Below are 8,813 nucleotides of genomic sequence, written 5' to 3'. Positions count from 1 at the left end.
TCTGACTGTTTCCTCTGACTGTTTCCTCTGACTGTTTCCCTCTGACTGTTTCCTCTGACTGTTTCCCTCTGACTGTTTCCTCTGACTGTTTCCTCTGACTGTTTCCCTCTGACTGTTTCCCTCTCTGACTGTTTCCTCTGACTGTTTCCGTCTCTGACTGTTTCCTCTGACTGTTTCCTCTGACTGTTTCCCTCTGACTGTTTCCTCTGACTGTTTCCCTCTCTGACTGTTTCCTCTGACTGTTTCCTCTGACTGTTTCCCTCTGACTGTTTCCTCTGACTGTTTCCTCTGACTGTTTCCCTCTCTGACTGTTTCCTCTGACTGTTTCCTCTGACTGTTTCCCTCTGACTGTTTCCTCTGACTGTTTCCTCTGACTGTTTCCTCTGACTGTTTCCCTCTGACTGTTTCCTCTGACTGTTTCCCTCTGACTGTTTCCTCTGACTGTTTCCTCTGACTGTTTCCCTCTGACTGTTTCCCTCTCTGACTGTTTCCTCTGACTGTTTCCGTCTCTGACTGTTTCCTCTGACTGTTTCCTCTGACTGTTTCCCTCTCTGACTGTTTCTTCTGACTGTTTCCTCTGACTGTTTCCCTCTGACTAATTCCTCTGACTGTTTCCTCTGACTGTTTCCTCTGACTGTTTCCTCTGACTGTTTCCCTCTGACTGTTTCCTCTGACTGTTTCCCTCTGACTGTTTCCTCTGACTGTTTCCTCTGACTGTTTCCCTCTGACTGTTTCCCTCTCTGACTGTTTCCTCTGACTGTTTCCGTCTCTGACTGTTTCCTCTGACTGTTTCCTCTGACTGTTTCCCTCTGACTGTTTCCTCTGACTGTTTCCCTCTCTGACTGTTTCCTCTGACTGTTTCCTCTGACTGTTTCCCTCTGACTGTTTCCTTTGACTGTTTCCTCTGACTGTTTCCCTCTGACTGTTTCCCTCTCTGACTGTTTCCTCTGACTGTTTCCCTCTGACTGTTTCCTCTGACTGTTTCCTCTGACTGTTTCCTCTGACTGTTTCCTCTGACTGTTTCCTCTGACTGTTTCCCTCTGACTGTTTCCTCTGACTGTTTCCTCTGACTGTTTCCCTCTGACTGTTTCCATCTCTGACTGTTTCCTCTGACTGTTTCCGTCTCTGACTGTTTCCTCTGACTGTTTCCTCTGACTGTTTCCTCTGACTGTTTCCCTCTGACTGTTTCCTCTGACTGTTTCCTCTGACTGTTTCCTCTGACTGTTTCCCTCTGACTGTTTCCTCTGACTGTTTCCCTCTGACTGTTTCCTCTGACTGTTTCCTCTGACTGTTTCCTCTGACTGTTTCCCTCTGACTGTTTCCCTCTCTGACTGTTTCCCTCTGACTGTTTCCCTCTCTGACTGTTTCCCTCTGTTTCCTCTGACTGTTTCCTCTGACTGTTTCCCTCTGACTGTTTCCTCTGACTGTTTCCCTCTGACTGTTTCCTCTGACTGTTTCCGTCTCTGACTGTTTCCTCTGACTGTTTCCCTCTGACTGTTTCCCTCTGACTGTTTCCTCTGACTGTTTCCCTCTGACTGTTTCCTCTGACTGTTTCCCTCTGACTGTTTCCTCTGACTGTTTCCCTCTGACTGTTTCCTCTGACTGTTTCCTCTGACTGTTTCCTCTGACTGTTTCCCTCTCTGACTGTTTCCTCTGACTGTTTCCTCTGACTGTTTCCCTCTGACTGTTTCCTCTGACTGTTTCCTCTGACTGTTTCCTCTGACTGTTTCCTCTGACTGTTTCCCTCTGACTGTTTCCTCTGACTGTTTCCCTCTGACTGTTTCCTCTGACTGTTTCCTCTGACTGTTTCCCTCTGACTGTTTCCCTCTCTGACTGTTTCCTCTGACTGTTTCCGTCTCTGACTGTTTCCTCTGACTGTTTCCTCTGACTGTTTCCCTCTGACTGTTTCCTCTGACTGTTTCCCTCTCTGACTGTTTCCTCTGACTGTTTCCTCTGACTGTTTCCCTCTGACTGTTTCCTCTGACTGTTTCCTCTGACTGTTTCCCTCTGACTGTTTCCCTCTCTGACTGTTTCCTCTGACTGTTTCCCTCTGACTGTTTCCTCTGACTGTTTCCCTCTCTGACTGTTTCCTCTGACTGTTTCCTCTGACTGTTTCCCTCTGACTGTTTCCTCTGACTGTTTCCCTCTGACTGTTTCCTCTGACTGTTTCCCTCTGACTGTTTCCGTCTCTGACTGTTTCCGTCTCTGACTGTTTCCTCTGACTGTTTCCTCTGACTGTTTCCTCTGACTGTTTCCCTCTGACTGTTTCCTCTGACTGTTTCCCTCTGACTGTTTCCTCTGACTGTTTCCTCTGACTGTTTCCTCTGACTGTTTCCCTCTGACTGTTTCCCTCTCTGACTGTTTCCCTCTGACTGTTTCCCTCTCTGACTGTTTCCCTCTGTTTCCTCTGACTGTTTCCTCTGACTGTTTCCCTCTGACTGTTTCCCTCTCTGACTGTTTCCCTCTGACTGTTTCCCTCTCTGACTGTTTCGCTCTGTTTCCTCTGACTGTTTCCTCTGACTGTTTCCCTCTGACTGTTTCCCTCTCTGACTGTTTCCCTCTGTTTCCTCTGACTGTTTCCTCTGACTGTTTCCTCTGACTGTTTCTCTCTGACTGTTTCCTCTGACTGTTTCCCTCTGACTGTTTCCCTCTCTGACTGTTTCCCTCTGACTGTTTCTCTCTGACTGTTTCCTCTGACTGTTTCCCTCTGACTGTTTCCCTCTCTGACTGTTTCCCTCTGACTGTTTCCCTCTCTGACTGTTTCCCTCTGTTTCCTCTGACTGTTTCCTCTGACTGTTTCCCTCTGACTGTTTCCCTCTGTTTCCTCTGACTGTTTCCTCTGACTGTTTCCTCTGACTGTTTCCCTCTGTTTCCTCTGACTGTTTCCTCTGACTGTTTCCCTCTGTTTCCTGTGACTGTTTCCCTCTGTTTCCTCTGACTGTTTCCTCTGACTGTTTCCCTCTGACTGTTTCCCTCTGTTTCCTCTGACTGTTTCCTCTGACTGTTTCCTCTGACTGTTTCCCTCTGTTTCCTGTGAATGTTTCCCTCTGACTGTTTCCTCTGACTGTTTCCCTCTGTTTCCTCTGACTGTTTCCCTCTGACTGTTTCCCTCTGTTTCCTCTGACTGTTTCCTCTGACTGTTTCCCTCTGTTTCCTGTGACTGTTTCCCTCTGTTTCGCTCTGTTTCCTCTGACTGTTTCCTTTCCGCCCGGCTCATCATCACACTGTCAGCCGGCCGGCCGGCAGGATGTGTGAAGGCGGCGCAGAAGCCGAAGCTCTCGCGGCTTTTTAAATCTTTTCCTCATGAATAAACAAGCGAAGAGCTGAGGAGGCGAAGGGAACATTTGGAGGAGAAAGAAAAATATTCCCCAAGGAAAACAGACTGATGAGCGGCAGAAGACGAGCTGAGATGAGATGAGTCACAGAATAGAGGCAGAAAATAGAAAGCATCGGCATGACCCTGAGTCTCTCACACACACACACACACACACACACACACACACAGACACACACACACACACAGACACACACACACACACACACAGACACACACACACACAGCACCCTGCGGTGAAGTGCAGTATCATCCCACCATGCATTGCTGACTGCTGATGGCCAAACACAGTGTGTCTGTCAGAGCGAAAGGTCAGAAGATCTGAACAGAAGAGAAACGTCACAAACTGAAACTCTCAGCGTTCTGAGGAGAAGATCTGTGTTCTCCGGTCCGATCTTCAGGACCGACCGTCCACACCCTCCAGCTTCCTGCATCGGTTGCCGTGGTAACGACGAGGCTTGTGTCTACGCACGGTAACTGATGAAACGACGGTCAAATACAGAAGAAAACAAAAAGCTGCAAATGCAGAATGGAGACAGATCATCTTGATCATGTGTCGGCATCGGATCTGGTCTGTGTGTCTGTGTGTGTGTGTGTGTGTGTGTGTGTCTGTGTGTGTGTTTGTCTGTGTGTGTTTGTCTGTGTGTGTGTGTGTGTGTGTGTGTGTGTGTGTGTTGGACCGGGGAAAAGCAGACCGCATCTCGTTGAGAGAAGCTGGTAAAATAAATGAATAAATTCACACCACAGGACTCTGATCCTCCGCTGCAGCAGAGAACTTCAGCGACGGAGGAGACTGACATGCAGAAATGTTTCTGTCTCTGGATCAGACTGAAAACCATCTGAAATCTGTTTGGTTTCAGATCAAATTTGACTTAAATCTGATTCACAAAAATATGTTTCCATGTGTTTCTGCTGTTCAGACTCGATAAAATCAATCTGACTCTGATCTGGATGTGACTGAACTCAGATCAGTCTGAACTCAGATCAGTCTGAACTCAAATCAGTCTGAACTCAGATCAGTCTGAATGTTGAGCTTCAGCTGCTGTTTTTCACTCAGACTTTATTCTGACAGTCATGTTGACGCTCTGCATGGCAGCTGACTGACAAGAGCTGTGATCAATAGACTGATCAGCTGAGTCTGTGAGTATCTGCTGACTGAAACACATGGAGGAACTGAAGTGAACCTGGACCAGCTGGGTCAGCACACTGAAAACAGTTTATAGACAGTTTATACTCTACTGAATCTCTACTGATTCGTCTCTACTGACGCTCTGTTGACTCTGTTGTAATAAAGTCACACCTGTTGTTTTCCACATGTAGAAACATAGAAACATATAGACATTCATATACTGAGTGTTTTGGACATGAACTCATATCTTTGCCTTGTGGTTTCAGGCTACTTGTGGCCTTTTGCTGATATTTCACAAACACAGTCAGTCATCTGTGTGTGTGTGTGTGTGTGTGTGTGTGTGTGTGTGTGTGTGTGTGTGTGTGTTGGGGGGGTAGACCAGTGGATCTGCAGCCTGTCTCCATGATGGAGGAACACTGTAGAACTGTGTGTTAGTTGACAAAGTGAAAAGCAGCAGTGCACACAGCTCACGGTGCACGGCTGTGGCACGGATCAAAACAAACTGAACACCGACACTCACTGAACAGGCTTCTTATTTATTTTGGGCAAAAACAAATGCTTTGAAATGGCAATTTATATAGACAGGTGAGGTTCAAACACCAACCAGAAAAGAGAAAACATAATTGTATAATAGGATCCATCTGTGAATGAACCGCCCGGATACAGCCTCCTAATGAAGGAGTGACTGGTGTCACAAGCTGAAAAGTAATAAATATATAAAACTAAATGCCCAAGACCAGAAACATATAGCAAGAGACTGTATAAAAAGAGCTATACAAACCAGATGTTAGTGAATAAAGTGTAAATGTGTGTGAAGCAGCTGAGTCAGCTTGTTGTGGTGTGGCTGTAGATCCATTCAGTAACGTTCTCAGTAAAAGTGAATAGTGTGATAAGGTGGATTTGGTTACTGTGACACAGTAAACTGTCTTGTCTTTAGCCCTAGTCTCTACTCCAAAACATGAAGAGTTGGAGCTTGAGAAGAGTCAGCTCAGTTAACCTGAACAAACTGTTAGCAGCTAACTAGCTGCAGCTCAGTGAACCTGAATCAACAGCGCCATCTAGAGGAGAGATGAGAAGACTGTGTGTGTGTGTGTGTGTGTGTGTGTGTGGTAAAACACAACAAACACTCTTCTCTTTTCACACACCTCCTTCACAGTGTGAAACCTGAAGGTTTGGGTCACAGATGGTTTCTATATTCAGTGTCGGGGTTAATCTCAGCTTCACTTGTTTTAAGTCAAATTGATTTATTGATCCTGCAAACTAATCCTTAGGGTTTGGAATCAAGTCCCAGCTCCAGCTCCAGCTCCAGCTCTAGCTCTAGACCCAGACCCAGACCCAGCTCCAGCTCCAGACCCAGACCCAGACCCAGACCCAGCTCCAGCTCCAGCTCCAGCTCCAGCTCTAGCTCTAGCTCTAGATCCTGACCCAGACCCAGCTCCAGCTCCAGCTCCAGCTCCAGACCCAGACCCAGCTCCAGCTCCAGCTCCAGCTCTAGACCCAGACCCAGACCCAGCTCCAGCTCCAGCTCCAGCTCCAGCTCCAGCTCCAGATCCAGCTCCAGCTCTAGACCCTGACCCAGACCCAGCTCCAGCTCCAGCTCCAGCTCCAGACCCAGACCCAGCTCCAGCTCCAGCTCCAGCTCCAGCTCCAGACCCAGACCCAGCTCCAGACCCAGCTCCAGACCCAGCTCCAGACCCAGCAGGTCTGAAGGCCGGGGCGTCCTGCAAGCCTTAGTTCTGGGGGGGCACAGTTAGAGCGGGATGGGGGTCCTTCCCCAGAAAAAAAATAATAATAATGACGCAATTTTCTGCAATTTGACATATTCACAGACTTTAGAGGGATTATTTTAAAACTTCACTAAATCAGTTTTTGTAGCTCAGTAATCTCCCACTTTATATTTGGGTAAATACTGTATATTTATTTACAGATTTTCATGTCAATTATTTGTGTTGTTGTGGTTTTTGAAAATGACACTCACTTATTCACTCACTTCCTGCTGCCACTTCTCTTGAAAAAGAGCAAAATCTTCTCTGCTTCACCCAAAACTTTTAAGGGGCATAAATTCACATCAATAATATTTAGAGAACAAATAATTTAGAGAACATAGATAATAAAGCCGCAGATGAAAGGAACCGGCCAACATGGTAAAAGCTGTTTTCAAACACAATGCACAGGAAGCAGCATGAGCAGCTTCACACAGATCAGCAAACTGTCTGATCATCATCATCATCATCATCATCATCATCATCATCATCATCCCTTGATTGGTCTGAAACGCTCATATGAAAGAACAAATCTTTCAGTTAAATCTGCATACATTTCCATGAAGGAAAAACAGCCTGTCACTAAATCTCTCAGATGACCCACCTGCTCTGTGACCCTCCTGAGGTCAGCTGAGACTTTCTGACGTTTCTTTAAAGAATGATGAGATGTTCCTCTGCATCTTGACCTGGAGAGATCACATGGATTCAGTGTTCTGCTAACTATAACCTGTGATAGTGGTGTAAACACTATCAGCTCACTGTAATAAGATCCACACAGCTCTCCTTTACCAATATTAAACAGGATGCTATGCTATCACAAGTCACGACTAGCTAGAGAGCCAGAAGGCTAAACAACCGGATTGACAGATGGCTTCTAACTTTAGCTGGTACTAGCCGACTATCCTGCTATGCAAACTATGCCTCTATTTCTCAAATGTAATTTAGTGTTTATAACTAATTGCATTTCATTTCCACACGTTTGAAAAGGGGATTGATGCTCTCCTGACCACTTCAGCAGTTCAGCTGTAGCCTCCAGCAGCAGAGTGTGTGAGTGTGTGTGTGTGTGTGTGTGTGTGTGTGTGTGTGTGTGTGTGTGTGTATGTGTGTGAGTGTGTGTGTGTGTGTGTGTGTGAGTTCATCCTGCAACTTTTGGAAGAAACCAACACCACAGGGAAAGGGGGTGTGTGACTTTTTGAGGTGAGATCTATGACATAATTAGAAGAATACGTTTGACTCAAAATATAAAATGATCATAACTACATATTATAAAAAATAATAGCAATAAAATAAAATAAAAATATAAAAAATCCAGATACCAAAATCTGGTGGGCACGTGCCCCCCCAGCTTGAATGGGCGAGACCCGTCTGCCTGAAGGCAACATGGGAACACGTTTGGTATCTGGATCCCACATTTCAGTCCTGATTCTCAGGTGAAGTGCAACAGGCTCTGCAGCCTCCTGGGCAGGTAACACACACACACACACACACACACACACACACACACACACACACACACACACACACACACACACACACACACACACACACACACACACACATCTGTTGGAACCAAGCTGGCTGGTTGGTGGATTCTGGGTCTTGTAGACAGACGTTAGTTCTGGTCTAACCTGCAGCTCCACCTGCTGGATCTTCTCATCTTCAACATCATGAGAAGCTGAGCTGCTCTTCAGAGACAGAGGTCAGAGGTCAGAGGTCAGTGTGAAGATGAAGGAGGAAGAACAACCTGCAGAGTCGGTGAAAACGGTGATTCCCTCATTTCAACATTTCATTTAATCAAGAACTGTTTTGTAAGCAAAAAGATGGCTTCTGAACCCGTAATGTGCTTCACTTTTATACCGGCAGCCATTTTGGAAGAGCAGCTGCTGTTTTAATGTGATGGAGGAGCAGAACGAGTCAAAAGCCTAAAACCAAAGGACAGTTTCATCTTTTTTCATGGAACAGCTTCAGTTTGCAGAAACGTCACTGCAGGATTAAAGCAGGAAGGTAAGACCCCCCCCCCCCCCCCACACACACACACACACACACACACACACACACCCGGCTGATTGACAGCTCTTTTTTGTCTGTTTATTGTGTTTTATGTCTGTATGTTTATGCTTTATTTCCCGTGAAGCACTTTGTGACGTCTCTGCTCTCGAAAGGTGCTATACAAATAAAATAAATACAATAAAATAAATAAAGTTACTTACTTACTTACTTACTTAATGTTTGACTGCTTACTTTCTAATTTAATGAACTTTCCATTAATAAACTCATTAATAACCTGTAAACCTGCACAAAGACATGAGAAATCCCTTAATTTCTAGAGTCTCTGTAAACCAACCCATGAATAAATCCCTTATAAACCCATGATACTAATCTTACTTTATTAAAGATGATATTTTTAATGGATAATTAATGTTTATGTGATGAGAAATTAAGGACATAAATAAATAAAGGGATAAAGTTAAGGGTTTTGGTTTCATAGTGATATGAAAGCAGATAGCAGACGATGGAGGGACTCTGACAGGATCTTCCTCCTGCTGCTGAATCCAGACAAAATATTAATTTAGAAACTTTTAAGAGT

This window comes from Centroberyx affinis, unplaced genomic scaffold, assembly GCF_046629955.1.
Source record: "Centroberyx affinis isolate AG114_WGS23_722 - 3 ecotype Tasmania unplaced genomic scaffold, CSIRO-AGI_Caff_v1 ptg000378l_1, whole genome shotgun sequence".
Lineage (NCBI taxonomy): Eukaryota > Metazoa > Chordata > Actinopteri > Beryciformes > Berycidae > Centroberyx > Centroberyx affinis.
The sequence above is the reverse complement of the archived record's forward strand: the minus strand, read 5'-3'. Positions refer to the sequence as shown.